Genomic DNA, 21,281 nt, shown 5'->3' on the forward strand with positions numbered 1-21,281 from the left:
AGTAGTTCTTAATCTCTTTGAATGCATTTGTTTTGTAAGTTCGCAATAATTATTGAATTAATGTAATCATCACATTCTCGTGCTGATGTTTCCTTCTACCATACGGGTAAAGTACTAGTTGGGGCTGGGCCTCAACCTTTGTTTTACCCTTATATCAAGATTAATATCATCCAAGTATATAGCCATACACAAGCCAATGGGCTTTAACTCAACTCGCATTGGAGGATAAGTAAAGATTTGGGTTGGAGACAACAAGGTCTTAAGTTCAAATCTGATTCTAACCGGGTTTTATCACAGTGGGCCTTCGGGTGATGGGTTTCCCAGAACATGAGATGGTGGGTTAGGCTACCCACGTTGTCTGCGATCGCGGGCGTATGGAGTCGTCTTTTGTCATTGGGTTATCCAGGTAGGTAGCTGATCTTTCAAGACACATGATCGATCAAATGCTTTATAATTGCAAGAGAAAAGTGACTAAAAAACTCGTTACAATAGTTCGCTAGTGATCATACATCTAGAGCCTCTAACCAAGCCCTATGTATATAATCTAATCTTAACTTAGAGATCAAGACATTTCCATAATAATCAAATTACAATAAAAAAACTAAACCAACTTGTCAAGGTCATTCCATATTCATCAACTTATGAACACGGTCCTAAATTACTAACGGTCTTTATTCTTTGGTCACTCAATATACATATATACACGCGCGCGCGACACTTCCAAATTCAACAGCATTTGCTCAATAGCATATGGCCATATGGGGCCCATTTATTATTTCATTATCGTCCAATCCGGTAATCCAATTGATCGGAACCAGACCAGCCCATAACCACAACCTCAGCCCCCGAACCACATGCTCGGGTCAAAAATTTTGGCTTTTCGGTCTGGTTCTTAAAATAATAGTTAAAGTGCTATAATAGATAATACATAAACTGCATTTTTTAGTTGATTGAAATAGAATGTTTGGCACATATAGTTACATATATAAACAGCTTTCTTTTAGTATGTATTTGTTAAAATGACACCATAAACCACTCTAGCTTGATTGCAATCTTGTGTTATAAGTGTTTGCGTAGTGACTCGGGCCCACTTCTGAGAGCTAGAAGATTGGGATCGATATCCCGACTTCCAATTCTAATACCCGCCCCACATTTATAGTGAGACATCGAACCAGCCTCATGCATGTGAGAGCCTTAGCCTCCCGTACATCATTAAATTGTGACCCCTCATTTCAGATTAAAAATATACATTTAATGTTATATATTTATTGATTTTAAACATATAAAAAGCTAAAGGTGTGATTTACTTGTGTTTTTATACCCAAACGGACACTTTTGAATTAAAATGATATCAAAACCTCATTCATAAACCAAACACCACTTAAATTATTAATAAGTGATTTGTTCATTGACCATCTTAATGGTGATCCGACCTTTTTTCCAGAGGCGGACCTACCCCTGTAAGATTTCGACGCCGACCCTGTAAAATTCTGAAAAAAGGGAGAAGGGAAATAGATGACTAAAAAGACGGTGGCCTGTTTTGCTAATCGGAAATAACCATGTGGGGATGACGACGTGGGTTAAATTGTTGAATTAATTTTCAAGTTTCACTTTAGCCCCTACAGATTTCTTTCATAATTAAATTACTTCCAAAAAGTTCCAAAACACCCTTCCTAATTTCATCTTATAGCATCCTAGAGTAATTTTAGTTACGGTTTCATTAACTGTACTCTTGTTTTGTTATTTGTTTTTGTTGAAGTTTGTAGTTGTTATTTTCATATTTTAAAAAATGCATAAACTATTAAGTAGTTTAGTTTTTGAAATCGGTTCGATCAGTAAATCAGTATTTAACTTTACAATAAAATGAACCAATCAAAGTTTTTTTCGCCTCACATCGACGTGATTTTTTTATGTAATTATAATAATTTAATTTGGTTTATCTTTTTATTATGTGACCCGGTCTAACCTGACCTGACCCACGCTAAATTTACCCAAAAAAGTTAATATAACGACAGACAGCTCACTCAAAATTTCCAATCCCTATAAAAAAAATTTAGGTCCGCCACTGCCTTTCTTTTACAGGGATTCACATTTTCTTGTTCTTCCCCACGTTCAAAATCTACCCAAGATCATCTAAACATTTGCCATTACAAATTTACAATTACCTACAAAGAACACGGGCTTTCATCATCATCAGAAGTATATTGTCCCCTTCCATGAAACCCATCAAAACCCGGAGTCGGGTTTACTGGAACTGGATACTTGTGAACCGAATTAACCATCGAAAGATCATTTAACATCCCAATTTCTTTGCAGAAGATATCAAGAGCCGTCAAGAAATCCCTCACAACCATAAATATCCTTAACGGGTGAGCTTCTTCTTTAGCAGAGTTCCCATGAAAATATTTGGTTGTTTCTTGAACTTGAATCTTCATCACCTCCTGTTGCGCAACGTTCAAAAATCTGCTCATTGAATCAGAATACTTTGTGCTTTCCATCATATTAACAACATCAATAGTATTAGCAATCCCGTTCGAGAGTCCAACAACATCCCCTTTAAGAGCCTCGGAATCCATGGCTGCAGCTTTCTTAACATCTGAAAGGTTAGAACATGCGTTTGGGATAGTTTAAAGACCATTTGCGGCTTGGTTGGCATTGGGATTAAATGGTGTGTCATGCATCTTCGGTTCTAACAAATCTTTTGAACCACGAAATGTAAAAGAGTTGTTTTTCCATCGGCGCCCTTGATATAAATGAGTTTGAGGAGTGAATCGAGCTTGATTGCCTAAGGATCGTCACGGTTCATACGATTATCAATTCACATGGGTTGTTTGGTCATTTGTGTAAACTTAATAACACTGATAATTGAAGTTTAGTTGCAACTTGCAATATGAATGATACATGAAGAGTGTAATATGAAACTTTGGGAAGAAAGGTTGTTACCCAGCCGTTAGCCTATCTAGCCGTTGTATTAAGGTTTCATAGTTTAGTTTTCAATTTCGTTTCATTCTGCAATCATTTTCAAATTCATTCGTTTCTGGAATTCGTTGATGTAACGTGAATAAAAGCCCTAATTGGTTTATTGTGATTACTGATTCGTTTGCTCTAATTTGATTCACGTTTGTTCTCGTATTCTGTTTCTATATACGATTGTATCTTCGTTTGATTAAATTCAGCACAACGACAGTATATATTAAAATTAAAATCAGATTAAATTGATAGATCTCATTTTTGCTTGAAAACAGATGTGATGATTCATAAATTTCCAACAAGTAAAAATAATAAAAAACTTATGGTACCATGAATTATGATCAAAAAAGGTTTGGGTTTCAGATCAGAACAGGTTTAGAGTCAGAATGGGTAGCGGGTGGGGACGGGGTTTCAGGTCAGACCCTACCCGTCCCGACACGGATGCAATTAATCAGTACATAAACACTTGATAGATCTATAAAGATAGAGTCTTCCAATAATAAATTGTCATATGATCATTAAAACTAGAAAAGCAATCAGACGACGTCAATAATCATCCAAATCTATGTAGTACAAGATATATAGCTCCTCGTGTCAATAATAAACGAAAAGAAAAAATCAAATTAGTTGAGTTTATTGCAAGAAACTGGAAATAAAAACAAATTAGAGATTTCAAACCGAACAAATGTAACGAACACGTTAACCGAATGTGCTAGTCTAATGTTTAATGATGAGTTCTTGAACTGCTGATCTTGCTCCTCTTGCTGATCTTGTGTTTAACTTTGCTACATGTTGCTTCTATTTTTAGTGATTCATTAGCTATTAATTTTTATTGTTATTCTCTGCCAATAAAAATAGAAAGTACAATGTTATAGAAAATAAAAAGGAAAATCTTTTTTAGAAAAGGGCCTCGCATTTTACCTCGTTTTACCCCAAATGAAAACAAACATGTAGCAAAAGCCCATATAGTAATTTCGCAAACCTCGAATCGTACACAAACCAAAACCAACTTGAAACATTAGCCTTTGTGTAATAAGAGATGCGAATTCCGGTTTAGAATGTTATAGGTTTTCAGTTATTAACCGAATTGGTTATTAGTCAATGTGGTCAAAACCAGTTATTCAAATTTTAGCATGTCTATACCATACTATAAAACCGGTTATCTTATTATACAAACAAGTCAACAGATTGCCCGTTTCAAAAAGTGATGTTTTTTTATAAATAAAAAAAACTGATTTAGTTCAATCAAATACTAAAATATATTAAAGAAATATGCACTAAAGTGTTTTGTTTATTTATTTTTAAATGTATAGAATAAATAATCATACACTGTGATAAAAAAACCAAAAAAAATAAGAGAAACATTGACAATACATTTGATGACGGAAACGAACCATTATACAATACCATCATCTAATTAGTTAGCATTCCTTCTTTGATTCAAATAATTAAAAAAGCAAAAGCATACAATCCCCAGACCATATTATTAATCTGAAGTTAATAGATAATGACATGTATTCTCTATTTTTCCAACTGTTGATACCTAAAGTTAAACACAAGAGATGTATTTGAGAGGGTGCCCACGTTAAAATCACAAGAAGTATATTTAGATTCTGTTTCTAATAAATATCCCTTACTTCTTGTCTTCTTACACCCTAAAAGTTAAGTTCTTTCCTTGTACATCTCACATTCTATAATTCTTTCTAAATTCCTTTCTCTTATATATACCAACTCCCTCTCTAACACACAATTAGACGTCCAAACAAGCATAAACTCAAAAACGTACTTTCTTTTTGTCCGTCCACTACAAGAAACAAAACACAGGTTTGTTTTTCTTAATAATCTTGTTACATATGCTTAGTAGTCGAGAATTTTGTAATATAGGTGTCTGATTCATTTGTATAGCATAATAGTGATTGTAGTACATGCCTATGTGAGCGATGGAATGAAAGCAATGGAAAGTGAGAGATCGACCCTAATTCTTTTTTGTTAGAATTAGAAAAATCCCGACTATAATTCCCGACTAATCGCTAGTCCTCCCACTGATTAATTTTTGGCTAATTGGTAGATGGTTAAATCCAACCAAAATCGAGATTAAACGAACTTAGTTGGGGCTTTCTGATGAGGTTTCGGAGAGAAATTATTGTTTTCCCAAAAGAAAACAAAAAGTAAACCCTAATCCCCTTTATCAAAGATAATAGCTACTCTCAAACAAAGTTCTAAAACTAGCAAGAAATTCCCTTCTAGTTTGGCCCACTTAACATAACATAACCAAACTACATGTAATTATAGAAAAGTTACAGAAAACACCCCTACAGTTTCAATTGTTGACATTTATACAACTAGATACCAACAATATGTGTACTGTATATGTTTTGTACGATCTCACTCCAGTTCTAGATAATGTAGTGTTGCTAATGGATAGTCAATTAAGTTTCCTTTATTACCAAACTAGCTTTTGAACCGATGTACGACACATGATTTGTCAAATGTTAAAAATAAATAAGGTCCGTTATTTCAGTTCTGATTCTCAAAATACTTATAAATTAATTTAATGGAAAAACAAACAAGGTTAACGAAAAGTATTAGAATAGAATGATTTTAATGGAAACGTCAGGTGTTGATTTGCAAGAAACTTAAAAGGTACTAAAGTTGCGTAGTTGGTACCTTACGTATGAAAATGACACTTAATTCAATAATGAATAAAATCCAAACTATGTTATAACTCACTTAACAAAATGGTTTTGACCCATGACCCATGGATAATTATAATGAATGAGATGAGAGATTATGAATTATGATAAATGTAGGTTTGACACCTAAGCTTCAACGTTTTCTTTTATTAGTATAGTAAGATAAGATGCAACATAATTTTGGTTTGCATAACTTACCTACGTTTTTACATTCAAATAGAATAGACATGTTAGAAACGAATCAGGCATATATAGTAATGACTAATGAGACATGTGACTCCATAGTCATGACATAATTTACTTTTGCACGAGTCTTTTATTCCATTATACCGCGTGATTTAATTGTATATGATACATAAAACATGTTAGGTTTTTTTTTCACTAACATATCATGGGAAAACATCCTTTTTATGATGAATAAGTGTCATGCACGACTAAAGCACACATGTGATGTAAGCCCCCGTTACCGGTGCCTCACTTTAACGCTGGATTTACTCATAAACGCGGTTCTAAATATCAGAGTTAATAAAAACGTTCGCGGAATAATATAAAAGTCAACAATTCATTACAACATCCATAACGTGTCTTTCAGAATCATAACATAAAACATAGCATTTCAAACATCACGACAATCTCCAGATGCCAGCCTCTTCGGATCCTGCCATGTGTCTTCCTCAAGCCAACTGCCTCAGTCGATTAACCTGCGTGCATACTAAAAGTCAGCTACGCTGAGTGAGTTCTAGTTAATCATACAACATACAGTACATCCACATACTAGCATATGCACCCGGAGGTACATACCTTCATATCTTCTTACACACTTACTTACATACGTACTATCATTCTTTCTTTCGTACTTACTTACATACTTTCATTCATACATATACATTTTAAAGAGCATTCCGCCCTTTAACCTTCGCCGATATTATTAGTGTCGGTTCCCTACGTTCGCCGATATTATTAGGGTCGGTTCCCTACGTTCGCCGATACTATTAGGGTCGGTTCCCTTCGTTCGCCGACATTATTAGGGTCGGTTCCCTTCATTCGCCGACATTATTAGAGTCGGTTCCCAACATTCGCGCTACTATAACATACCTGTCATCTACATACTTTCCTTGACGATATGTGCAATCTCCGAAGAGCGTTCACGTACCATCAACATTTCATACATATATTGTTCATACATCATACATATTCATACATACGTCATTCATACATCATACATATCAATCATACCTTTAACTAACACTTGACGGCACATGCAATATCCAAAGATCGTTCACGCACCGTCAAGCAATCGTCATACATAAATCATACAAGGCATACACTTACCACCTAAGGTAAGTGTATTGACTATCACATCGAGTATGCACACAGTCCAGAAAACATAACAAGGAAGTGGGGCTAGAAACTCACCTCAATGCGGTTGAGTTCACCGTTTACGGTTATTCTCTTCTTAAGCTGTGCACGACTAACTGTATAATAATTATACGTATCAATAAACTATCACTACACATATCGTCTTTCTAGTTTAATTATTACTCTCAACGAACGGGGTCCGGGGGGCAGCGCCCCTGGCAGCGGGGTTCTAGGGGCGGCAGCCCCTAGCGGGGTCCAAGGGGCAGAGCCCCTGGCTGGGGTTAAGCTGCCAGGTTAGCTTGGGAAAATTTTATTTTTATTAACTGTCTAACACATTTTCCATTAGGATTTTGAATCATTAAATAATTTGCTACTTAAAGTCCAAAGGCTTCTTTGTAATTAAATCATTCTTTTCTAAGTCCATGGACCATTCTGTCATTCTGTTAAACTTCTAATTCGTTACTGGTTCTTAACGAATTGTGTTATATTAACGAACTGATCCATGCAGCGAAATGAACCCTTTAACGAACTGGTTATTAAGCGAACTGGATCTTATAACGAATCAGTTCATAACGAACATTGGTCCATCCAATTCGTTATCTTTTCTAACGAATGACTATAACGAATCTGTTATCTTTTCCTTAACGAATCTGGACGCGAACTAAGGCCAGTTCGTTATTCTTTCCTCATCGAATTAACTTAACGAATTGAACACGAAATGTAGCTAGTTCGTTATGTTCCCATAGACGAACCAGCTAGCGAATCACCTTTAATTCGTTAAATTCCCGTAGCGAACTAGGGTTAGGTCAGGGAATGTCAGAACATTCCCTGACATCCTCGTATTAAGTTTTCCGGCATCGCCGCTGGAAAGCCGCCAGAAAACCGCGAACACGTCGGAAAAAACGAGTTTTAACTCGTTTTTTCACCGTTTTTCGTCCCGTTCGATCCAGATCTGAGCTAGGGTGACCCCTAAGCTCATCATAGGTTCGGTTTATACCCGATTCCACCCGGATCTCATGACTTAAACAGTTAAACGGTGTCGGCTCGTCGCTTCGTGACCATAGCTAACGGATTTAAGCTCATACAACAAAATACTATCATACCTTGGGTCGGGATCCGTTTCTTCTTCTATATTTCGGCTAGAGAGAGAGAGCTTAAGTGTGTGTGTGAGAGGTGTATGGAATATGTGTAAAATGAGGGAATTAATGGTGATTATGGTTTATATATTTAGGGACCATGGGCTTAAGCCCATGGTCTCTCCTCTTTCTTTTCATAACCCAAGTTCATAACCCATATCCATTCACCCAACACTAGCCCAACTCGTATTTATATTCATCTAAACCGATAACGACCCACTCTAAAATAAACGAAATTTATTTTATTATTATAACCAAAAGTAGGATGTTACATGTGACATGCGATTTCTTGTACCTGCTTCATATATATTAGAAGTCAGTACTTCTCAGCTCATTTTACCTATTATTCATATTTCTTAGTTTTACATCAAAAAGTATTCTTAATTTATTGTTCAAACCAAAAGAGGTAACCAAAACCTCACATTTTTAAATTGAAGTCTTTCAGTGTTTTACTTCAATCACTTAAGCTAGTATAAATTAACATCTTTCATCTAGCTGGAGTTAATTTCCTTAGATAATTATGCATACAATATAAATACATCAAACAATTTACAAGCAATATATTCGCATCTTTCACCTTATCATCTTTGCAACCTGATTAACAATTACTTATCCTAACTTCATCATATTGCGTTACATCACCTAAACGAAACCATTGAATAAAAGAATAAAAAACCAAGCTTTTTGGGATGCAATTTCTCTTTATCTGGAAGGATAAAATTGTCATTTACCTCGTGATCAGATTCTTAAACCAAGAATGAAGTCTAGAGACTTCATATTGCCCCATCACCACTCCTCTTTTATAATCCGGCACCAAAGTAAAACAAAAGACGTGTGTGATGTGACTAGTGGCTGAGTCAGAAAATTTTTACAGAGTTGGAAATTCTTTGTATCCATACATAATTGACCATCGCTATATATGTTTTTTTTTGTCTGCTTCGACCAACCGGTCGGGTCGAATTGCTTCAAACAAATCGATAGAAAAAAATGATAATCAAACAAAGCATTGTTTACAAAAAAAAAGTACAAGAAACTTCATTATAAATGCATAATTATTGTATAGTATATCTAGCTTTGTTCTATATGGGTTTTCATTTTTTGAATTCTAACCAAAACATCATCTAATTTGATATTTATAAACAAGTTTTTCTCAATAAACCATCGTTTAAACTCTCATCGTTTATCTGATTACGCAAATCGGACTTCACGTACTCCATCGCTGAAAAGAAAATTTCAACGCTTACGGTTGCAATGGGTAATAATGATGCATGAGCTAACTTAAATTAACGAATAAACAATACACCAATGCATATGAAGTAAGTAAGCAAAATAATGTATAACCGAATCATTTTTTTAGATTAAACAACTTAATCCATTAAATTCACCTCACATATTACTTCCGCCATCATACTCTTTCTTTTAATTAGTTTAAATGTAGATTAGGTTAGGAGTTTGAGACTTGTGCTTAAAAGTTAAGCATAGATTAACTGAGCATTTAAGCTTATACTTGTATTTAAATTGTTTCCTATTAAACTCAAATTTAGTTGGTATATTATTTATACACATTTATATAATTATAGTTGAAAATACGTAAAAAAAAATTATTAGGGCGGTCTCAAATTTTATGAGGTTGTTCTCGAAATTTCCAACAGGGTCGTTGTGTCATTCTCAGATATCATGAGGTTGTTCTCGAAATTCCAACTTGGTCATTGTGTCATTCTCGAAATCTTCCTTTTTCGAACTTCATTCTTGGCTTATATTGGATAAATGTTTCTTGTTTGTAGATACATACTATATATTCCTTTGAACTACCTTTCCATTCAAAGACCATTTACTCAGGCCGGAAAGAATGACGGAGGCTGCTGCTAGTTCTACCGTGGTTGGAAAACTAATTGACTTATTGTTTGGTGTGGCTAAAAGGGAGAGTGGCTACATGTGGAATTCCTCAGAAAATGTTACAACTTTAAAAGAGGAAGTTGACAAGCTAATGGCTTTGAAGGAAACACTTCAGCAACGAATAAATGTCGCTGGACATGAAGGGAAGGATCCCGGAAACGATTTGGACAAATGGATGAATAACGCAAATGTTCTGATATCCAAAGCCACAAAGTTGATTACCGACGAAGCTGAATCCAAGAAGACTTGCTTGAACTTACGGTTTTGTGTCAATTTGGGCAACCTCTATCGTTACGGTAAGATGGCGACAAAAGAAACTTCTTCTCTTCTGAAGCACCAACAAGACGGTGAGCACTTTGCAAATCGTGTCTTTGATCCTCTTCCCGCCCCAGGACATGTAGACACTTACCAAACAATATATCCTGAAAACATCGAGACCCAAAAGTCGGCATTGAAGGCCATTATTCAAGCAGTAAAAGATGTACAAATAGTTGGAATCATTGGATTAGGAGGTGTAGGTAAAACTACCCTAGCCAATGAAGCTGCTGTGAAAATGAAGAATCAGTTTAATCATATTGAATTTATATCAGTCTCACAAGATATTGTTGTAGAAAAGATTAAAAAAGAGGTTGAAGCAGCAGCGAGAAAAATAAAAAATGGAAAAAAGGTTCTGATCATCCTAGATGACGTGTCGGAGGAATTGAAGCTAGATAAAGTGGGCATTCCATGTGGGAGTGACTACATGAATTGCAAGATTTTGCTTACATCTAGAAGGAAAGATGCGTGTGAGGCAATGAATGCTAAGATTATTAATTTAAATCCATTGAAAGAAGAAGAAGCATTGACTCTTTTTCAACACGTGGTTGGTGAATGTGAATGGGATGACACATTAAAACGAGTTGCATTGGGTATTGTTAAAGAATGTGGTGGATTGCCACTCTTCCTTCAAGCTGTAGGAAACGCTTTGAAAGGCGAAGGAATTGAAAGTTGGGAGGCAGCACTTAATCGACTACGTGCTCCAATCTCTAGCGATACCGAGTACAAAAATAAAGGCATACTGCAATTCAAGCTAAGCTACGACTATCTTAAAAATAAAGTAGCAAAATCGTGCTTCTTATTGTGTAGTGTGTTCCCAGAAGACGCAAACATTGACCTTAAAAGGTTGAAACACTATGGGTTGGCTCTAGGGTTATTAGATGATCCTGAATGCAGCATGCAGGATGCAGAACATATAATTCGAGGGGCTATCGACACCCTTAAATCATCCTTTTTGTTATTGCCTGAAAAAAAATACGAACAAAATTTACTCAAAATGCACGATCTTGTTCGTGATATGGCAATGGTTATTACTTCTGAAGGCAACGACAAGTTTTGGGTGCGGTCGGGAAAAGGTTTGATAGAATGGCAACCGAAAAAGCACTTAGAAAACTACAAGAAGAAATCACTCATAAGAAATAGAATTAGTAAGCTTCCTAATCATGAAATTCTTTTCCCACAACTTGACACATTTCTTATTCAAAATAATGACCTTTCAATTGTTCCTGATGAATTCTTTCAAGGCATGGAAAAACTTAAAGTTTTAGATATGTCATATAACAGCATTTCATCTCTCCCGCAATCAGTAAAGCAGCTTAGAGAGCTCGTCATGCTAGATCTAAGTGGAAATGAGTCCCTCTATGAAATTTCTATGCTTGGTAAGTTAAGATGCCTAGAGATTCTAAGGCTCAGAGAGACAGGAATTACAAAAATCCCTAAAGAGATTGGTCAGTTGACCAATTTAAGGATGCTAGATGTTACCTTATGTAGAAAGCTATCTTACGTAACACCTGGTGTCATATCAAAGTTAATTTGGTTGGAAGAGCTGCACCTTTCGATGATGGGGCATTGTAATATTCTTGTGGAACTAAGTGAATTGAAATCGCTCCAAAATCTACATTTAGCAGTTCCTAACTTGGATCATATTCCCAAAGATTTCCAATATGAAAATTTGATAGAATCTTACATTATGAACTCATATTACTGGAGTGTAAAACACCATCATAAACGCATGCTACACATTTCAGACCTTAGTCCCCCATTCACGATGCAAGTTATGAAATTGATTCGGCTGTGTGAAATCTTAAGTTTGACTAGGATAAATAATTTAGATAATATCCTACCTGACCTCTATCGAGAAGGTGTCGATGAATTAAAGTATATTGAGTTGTGTGAGTGTCACAATGTTAGAAGGTTGGTGAAGAAATGTGACCTGAATGCATTGCGGATCTCTGTCACATCAAATGAACTTGGTCAAAGGAAAACGGGCAAGTTATTTTCCCGAGTGGAAGAAATCAATTTGGAATCTTTGAGTAGGTTGGAGCTTCTATGGGATAGGCCACATCAATATATAAGCTTTTGTAATCTAAAGAGCATCGAAATTAAAAAATGCTCCTCCTTATTAGAGTTATTCCCGGTAACTGTGGCACAAGGGCTTGTCAATCTGAGAGAATTAAATATTTTTGCATGTAAGAGTTTGGTGGTTGTTATTTCGGCTGAAGTGAAATTGAATTGGTAAACCAGGATCCAGATATCATGTTCCCCCTTGTCCGGTTTCCCTTGATAACTTGCCCAAACTGGAGAGTTTCTTCTCTGGTCGGTCTTTTATCAAATATCCTTCTTTAAAGCTTATTAAGGCTTATGGTTGTCCTAGCATGAAGAGATGGAGTTATGAAGACAATCATATACCCAACATCAAATTTGAGCATGAAAGGAGGCACTATAACAATATTAATGATTATATTGCGATACGACATGAGGCATGAAATATACATATCCTAATTGTAATAATATATATTTCGTTGATATATGATATGCATGTATGCGAATTAACTTGTTACTTTTTTAGGCAATTGGAGGTTGGCAGATTTATGAAGAGGGTTTTCAAGAGGGTATGTAAAATCTTATTGATGAAGTAAATAGTCCACATAACTTTTTTGATAAATTACATTCTTTTTAATGATAAAAGATTAATTATATTATTAATGATTATATTGCGATACGACATGAGGCATGAAATATACATATCCTAATTGTAGTAATATATATTGCTTTGCTACATAATATGTATTTGAATTAACTTGTTACTTTTTTAGGTGATTAGAGACTGGCGGATTTCTAAAGAGGGTATGTAAAAATCTTATTGATGAAGTAAGTAGTCCACATAACTTTTCTGATAATTACGCTTATGGTAAAAGTTTAATTATTATTATTATTATTATTATTGTTATTATTATTATTATTATTATTATTATTATTATTTTATTTTCTAGAAATACAAATGTCAAGATTACTAGCGGTCAAAGATTAAGTTTACGGGTGGAACCGCTTCTAAAGATTCACAATGATTAATTAGAAGCGGTTTTGGGTTGGAACCACTCTTAACCAGGCCGAATTCAAAACTCAAACGTTTATCTTCTTACAATTGCACATTCATTCATTGTTCTTCTTATCTCCAACATTCTCAACTCCAAATCTTTCAACCAACCAACATTTATGGAGGTACGAAAATTATAAAATTTTCACATTTATTGCTATTATACTTAGTCATTTTATCAATATTCGGATGTATTGTTTAAATTATTCAGCTATAGTGTTGTGTTATTCAACTATATGTATAATATATATAAAGATACAGAACTCAAAAAAGTCCAAAAAAGTAGTTCTTGATCTCTTTGAGTGCAATTGTTTTGTAAGTTCGCATTAATTATTGAATTAACGTAGTCATCACATTCTCGTGTTGACGTTTTCGTCCACCGTACGGGTAAAGTACTAGTTGGGGCCTCAACCTTTGTTTTACCCTTATATCAATATTAATATCATCCAAGTATATAGACATACACAAGCCAATGGGCTTTAACTCAACCGGCATTGGAGGATAAGTGAAGATTTGGGTTGGAGACCTTGGTCTCAATTTCAAATCTGATTCTAACTAGGTTTTATCACAGTGGGCCTTCGGGTGATGGGTTTCCCCGGAAACACGAGATGGTGGGTTAGGCTACGTACCAAGGGTGTCTGCGATCGCGGGCGTATGAAGTCGTCTTTTGCCATTGGTTATCTAGGTAGTTGATCTTTCAAGACACATGATCGATCAAATGCTTTACAATTGCATGAGAAAACTACCTAAAAAACTCGTTACAATAGTTCGCTAGCGATCACACATCTAAAGCCTCTAACCAAGCCCTACGTATATAAATTAACCTTAACTTAGAGATCAAGACATTACCATAATAATCAAATTACAATTAAGAAACTAAACCAACTTAACAAACTTGTCAACTTAGGTCCTTTCATATTCACCAACTTATGAACACGGTCCTTAATACGACCCGTACTAGGCTAAGGGTCCAAGGGAGATAAAAGGACGAGGATGACGAAGCGTCTAAGTAACCGCATCATTTATTAATAAATTGTGTCTATATAAGTGTTCATGTTTTAAGTTATGGATAAGAATGTTTATGTTTATCAAATTAAGGGTTTTTATACCTTTTTAATCGGAGACCTAATCCTTCTTGAATCGGATTAATCGGAGACTAGCTCTTCTCGAATCGGGCCAACTATCCTTGTTCTTTTTTATTTCAATCACATTAATATTTTATTTGCAGGGTTCTATCATTTAGAACCCCGAAACTAAAACAAGAAATTATAGGATAGTTGACCCGATTCGAGATGGGTGAGTCTCCGGTTAGCCGATTCGAGGTGGAAATTCTTCAAATACAAGGTTAACAAACCCTAATATTTTTAATAAATAAACATGGATATCTATAAACTAAAACAAGAACATATAAATAGACCTAATTGGGATAATAATTGCAACATTTATTTCCCTAAACTTTTCCTCTTCATATTCCCACTTAATTAACTGCCTTGACCCACCCATGTTGGAACCGGGTATGTATCAATACATTCGGCCTGAGAATATGACTTGTCCTCAAGTCGGATGTAGTTATCTCTATCTGTTCCATTTGTCTGATGTTCCTCAAATGGCTCCATGGTGAGATGGTGAAAAGCTGCTGAATTTTGACTTTTTTTCTAAAGACCCTGCTCAATTCTCTGAAAAGTTGTCATCGTTCTTGGGACTTCATCCGGCCACCTGTGATATAGGTGGTAGATCCAATCATCATCAAGATCGGATTGGCGTAAGATAAAACAGACGCCGCAGCTGGGAGTGCTTTGATCTGAAAGTACCTTGAGAGGCCTTTGCATTATCAGCCTTCGATTTTGATCATCATCTGCAACTTGGATTTGATCCCGGTTATCCTGGCACAGACATTCATACTTGTTCCCTTTCTCTTGAGTTTCTCTCTCTTTGGTAAATTCTTCTCCATTTATTTGAAGAGAAAAATCTTCACGAATTGTTTCTTTGACTCCTGGTATGGAATAATCGCATGTTTTCTTCTCTTTAACCAGAAGTGCTAGTGGACTGTGAAGGCCATCCTCCGCCACCGTGTCCTTTTCATCATCATTATCTGTTTATTTACGATTACAATCATCTCCCATCACCTCATCAACCGTCAGACTGATCTCATCAACCTCCATATCCGGATTGGATCTGATACGGACCCCTTGCGAAGACAATCATGTTTACCAGTAGTCAGCACTTCTGACTTTATGGGAATGGCTTCATATTTGTGGCACCTGGAAGGTGTTCCATACATCCGAGCCTTGATTGCTTCAACATCGTCCTTCATGGTTCCAAAAATAGCATGTAATCTTGCTGCGATTTCTGCTAATTGAACAACAAATAGATCATCTTTTGAACCTCCCATTTTGATTTGACTATTCCGGGTATGAGCCATCTTTGCTTCGTTTCCCGGTAATGGAACCAAATGATAGAACCCCGGAACTGAAACAAGAAATTATAGGATAGTTGACCCGATTCGAGATGACAATTCTCCAAATACAAGGTTAACAGACCCCAATATTTTTAATATATAAACATGGATATCTATAAACTAAAACAAGAACATATAAATAGACCTAATTGGGATAATAATTGCAACATTTATTTCCCTAAACTTTTCCTCTTAATATTCCCACTTAATTAACTGTCTTGACCCACCCATGTTAGAACCAGGTATGTATCAGTCCTGAATTACAACGGTCTTTATTCTTTGGTCACTCTAAAAAAATATATATACCCGCCAACTGCTAAATTCAACATCATTTGCTCAATAGCATATGGGGCCCATTTATTATTTCATTTTCGTCCAATCCGGTAATCCAATTGATCGTAACCAGACCAGCCCATAACCACAACCCCAGTCCCCAAACCACATGCTCGGGTCAAAATTTTTGGCTTTTCGGTCTGGTTCTTAAATAGTAGATAAAAGTACTATAATAGTTGATTAAAATAGACTGTTTAGCACATATAGTTACATATATAGCAGTTTTCTTTTAGAAAAATTGGATTTTAATAATCCAAACTTAATGCAGTTGGTCGATAATAATTCCAACTTTAAAAATAGTTGTCACTGGTCCCAAATTTAACACTATTTGTTTCCATTGGACCTCCGTTAAAAAAAACTTAACGACGTTAAGTTTTTTCCCAAATTGCAAATTGATATTTTAGGGATTTTGGTCGGAATGAGAATATGAATATTTTATATATAATTTACTATAAAACGATTACAATAGAGTGGCAGGCAAACGGGCAACAAGCTGCGTCGCAACCCCCTTTTGAATGGCAAAGCCAATCCTTTTAAAAACGAAGCTTTGGGGCCAAGAAGCTGAAGACTCAATATACGCTGAACCCCGTAGGTTCGGTGTACGACACGCTGAACCCTACTCAAAAAATTCACACCCTAGGTTCGGTGTACGACACGCTGAACCCTACTCAAAAAATTCACAGCCTCTAGGGCCAGGAAACCAAATGTATCAAAGGCAAATGGTAGAATATGAATCGATTGATGTAAAACTTAACTCGAAACGGTGCTTCAAACAACTTGATTTTTGATAATTAAAAGTTACACCGGAATTGAATCATCCTTTAGTCGTTTGGACCACCGTTTGGATGTAAGTTTTACATCAATCGACTCGTATCCTCATTCCGATCAAAAGCCCTAAAATATCAGTTTGAAATTTGGAAAAAAAACTTAACGTCGTTAAGTTTTTTTTAACGGAGGTCCAATGAAACAAATAGTGTGAAAGTTGGGACCACTGGACCAGTGACATCTATTTTCAAAGTTGGGATTATTATAGGCAAACTGCGTTAAGGTAGGATTATTAAAATCCAATTCGCCTTTCTTTTACATGTATTTGTTAAAATGACACCATAAACCACTCTAGCTTGATTGCAATCTTGTGTAAGTGTTTGAGTGGTGACTCAGGTCCACTTCTGAGAGCTAGAAGATTGGGATCGATATCCCGACTTCCAATTCTAATACTCGCCCGCATTTATAGTGAGACATCGAACCAGCCTCATGCATGTGAGAGCCTTAGCCTCCCGTACATCATTAAATTGTGACCCCTCATTTCAGATTAAAAAGATACATTTAATGTTATATAGTTATTGATTTTAAACATATAATTAAAAGCTAAAGGTATGATTTACTTGTGTTTTTATACCCAAACAACACCTAAATTATTAATAAAGTGATTAATTTGTTCATAATTGACCAACTTAATAGTGATCCAACCTTTTTTACATTTTTTACAAGGATTTCATTTTTTGTTCTTCCCACGTTCAAAATCTACCCAAAATCCATTAAACATTTATCATATTACAATCACCTACAAAGAACACACGCTTTCATCATCCGAAGAACTATACGCCCCCTCCAATATTGAAACCCATCAAAAACCGGAGTCAGGTTTACTGGAACCAGATACTTGTGAACCGACTTAACCATCGACCTATCATTTAACATCCCGACTTCTTTGCAGAAGATATCAACAACCGTCAAGAAATCTCACACAACCAAAATATCCTTAACGAAAATATTCATTTATTTCTGTAACCAAACAAAGTGTTTCACTATATTGAACTTGAATCTTGATCACCGCCTGTTGTGCTTTTCATTAATTTAATTAACAACATTTTCAGTAAACCGGTTGAAGCGTTTACCAATAATATGTTTTTAAAAAGTTCATATTGCAATTTTAGAGATTGTTGAATAAGAAGTGTTAATATTTAAAGTTTGGCATACTAATTTAACTTTTCAGAATACTCATTTCATAAATTAAATTAACTTCCCACTTGAACTCTTCAATGTTACCGCGGGTCATCCAGTTTCGAACACAAAAAATGGAGGAATCTAATTCCCATCCTCCTCGTTCACACAATGCGTCGGGTTACAAAACTTCTTAATCAATAAAACTTAAGCTCATAAATTACTAATTGTATATAATAAATACTAATAACTCTATTGTTAGGTAAATGATGCTTAGTAAAGTCCAGGGGGTATTTGGTACTTTCTGTAACGTTGTTTAATGAAGAACAGGAGATTTAAATGCAGAAGTGAATAACCGGAAAAAGGTCAAGGGCTGGTTTTGAACATTTTTTCCGATAAGTTTGTTAATGACCGTTGGCTTCAATTGAGTATAAAATTAGGGCTTGTTTGTATAGACTAGTATTCGATTCAATTATCATTCGTTATTGTTTCTCTGAAGTCATAATCAATAGTGAATCATATTCATTTTCATTTGTCATTGTTGTATTCTTGATCTGAGATTTGTTCTAATCTTTGGTGTCACACGATTAATTCCGCTAATTCGTTAACATCTATTGATAATTAATCTAAAGTTAACAAAAAAATATGATATTTTGTTCTCTAGTTTTCCAATTGTAATGTTTATTTGGAATCTAGCTAGTAAAACAGAACATTGATTTGAGAGAGTGCCCATGATGATGATGATGATGATGATGATGATGATGATGATGATGATGATGATGATGATGATGATGATGATGATGATGATAATAATAATAATAATAATAATAATAATAATAATAATAATAATAATAATAATAATAATAATAATAATAATAATAATAATAATAATAATAAGTAGCACAACTGATAAAAGAGTCCATGGCAGTTGTCCCACGCATGGTTTTCATTATGTGGTATTCTTTTCCGAATATAATGTATACTTTTATCTTTATTCAACCACTCAACTATTAAAGAGAATGTGAATCTTATTTACACTTGCTTTCTTTTATCAATCGTTAAATTATTGAGTAGAGAATCAATACAGTAGTTATCTTCGTGTGTCAAAAACAAATCAGACATATAGTAATGAGTAATGAGTAATGAGGCATGTGACTCCGTAGTCGTCACATTATATTTACTTGTGCATGAGTTTTTGATACATGTAACAACACTATTATGCTTTTTTCACCAGCATCATTAGAAAACATCCTTTTATAGTGAATATTATAAGTGTCATATGTACACGACTAAAACCCGCATATGACATGCGATTTCTTGAACGTACCATATTTATTAGAACTCAATATTCCTTTAGTTACCTATAATTCATATTTCTTAGTTTTACATCTTCAATCTTCATAGTCTAATGATTAAAAAAATCAAACAAAAGCATCTTTAATCATGTCCGATTCTTTGTTTCTTTCTCCATTTCCAACGCTATATTAAAAAAGAAAGCCAAGTAAATTTAGTATTAATTGTTAGATATAACCAATGTTGTTAAGATAAGATCGGACCGCTGAACCAGTTGCCCGTCCGGTTCGTTGTCCGATCCGGTTATGAAATCATTGGATAAAACACAATTATTAGATATAACATGAAATACTGAAAATGACTACCAAGCATCTTTTCTTTTAAAGTCCATCTTTTTTTTTTAAGGCCAGCTATCAAGCATCTGATACTATTAATTAGGGCATACTTGGCTATTCGGCTTTACCCAAAACCCCTAAAAGTAACCAGCACTCGACTCGAAATAGTACCGGTCGGGTCACGTGTGTTAAATTTGGGTTCAAGTTTCATGAGTACTAGTACTACTAGCTAGTTTCGGCTAAAAAAATTTCAATTCGGGTTTCAAGTTGGGGTTAAAAGTGACAAACCAAACCCCAGTTAATTCCCCCAATTAAAGTTTCCCTAAATAATTATGCATACAATAAAAATACATCAAACAATTCACAAGCGAAATATTCACATTTTAGTCCATATATATAATATTTGCAACTTGATTAACAATTATTTATTATTATTATTATTATTATGTATACATATTTGGGATGGTTTATCAACATGTTTCCACAACACAACATAAACATTTAGAGAAACTCAAATAAACTTACGTAATATTTTTTGCATGATGATTGATAAGCTGAAGTGCGGCCATACATGCAAGCTAGCTTAGCTAATGAATGCCTACATGAAAATATAAAGAGGTAATTAATTATGTATGTAGGGTGACGATCAATATCCTCTAAAGCACTTATCCTAATTTCATCATATTACTACATCAAAATTATGCCAAGTTTTTCGGGATGTAATTTCTCTTTATCCGGAAGGGTATAACTGTCAATATACCTCCTGAGATTCTTAACCAAGAATGAAGTCTAGAGATTTCATATTGTCCCATCACAATTCCTCTCTTATGATCCAGCATCAAAGTAATACGAAAGACATGTGCGGTGGTGACATTCAAAGGCTTTAGGTAACTATGAAATTGATTATTATTTGTTTGAGGCTTATATTCTATTGATATATTTTTTTCCTTTTTGTTTGAATTTGTCACATCTTTTCTGCAAGAAACAAACTGTAAACAGTTTGATTCTTAGTTACCAACAAACGATATACCAAAAGGACCGTTTGATGCTTGATTACCAGAAACGAAAAAGGAAACAAACTGATTTTTTAACACACAATTTTAAAATGGTCATGGCTATAGCTACACCACTCTCATCTAATTTAACACCATGAACCACCGTTACCAAAAAAGTCAACCTTGATAATTATTGTTCAGACCATAAACAGTCAAACTTTGAAAACAGTTGGTCAAGCGGCCTTTTGACCTCTATCTAGATAGCCTTTTGAAACGGTGTAAGATTGAATGTCAAATGGTGTATATAACCAACTCTTTAAATTATATCTAACTTTTATACTTATTCACTTCCATGATTATCTTTCTTGGATTTTGTCATCGTAAAATTGTTTCTTGTTTCTAGATCTACATACAATCATTTTGAACTACTTTTCAATCAAAATCTCACCGGACAATA

At 34.8% G+C, this 21,281-nt stretch overlaps 1 pseudogene; it reads left to right on the plus strand.

The window, feature by feature from the left end:
• The first annotated feature begins 9,890 nt into the window (after nucleotides 1-9,890).
• On the plus strand, nucleotides 9,891-12,855 carry LOC143537461 (disease resistance protein At4g27190-like; annotated as a pseudogene).
• The last annotated feature ends 8,426 nt before the right edge of the window (nucleotides 12,856-21,281 follow it).

Source organism: Bidens hawaiensis, unplaced genomic scaffold, assembly GCF_021521415.1.
Source record: "Bidens hawaiensis isolate Kalapana, Puna unplaced genomic scaffold, B.hawaiensis_p1.1 tig00011192_1, whole genome shotgun sequence".
Lineage (NCBI taxonomy): Eukaryota > Viridiplantae > Streptophyta > Magnoliopsida > Asterales > Asteraceae > Bidens > Bidens hawaiensis.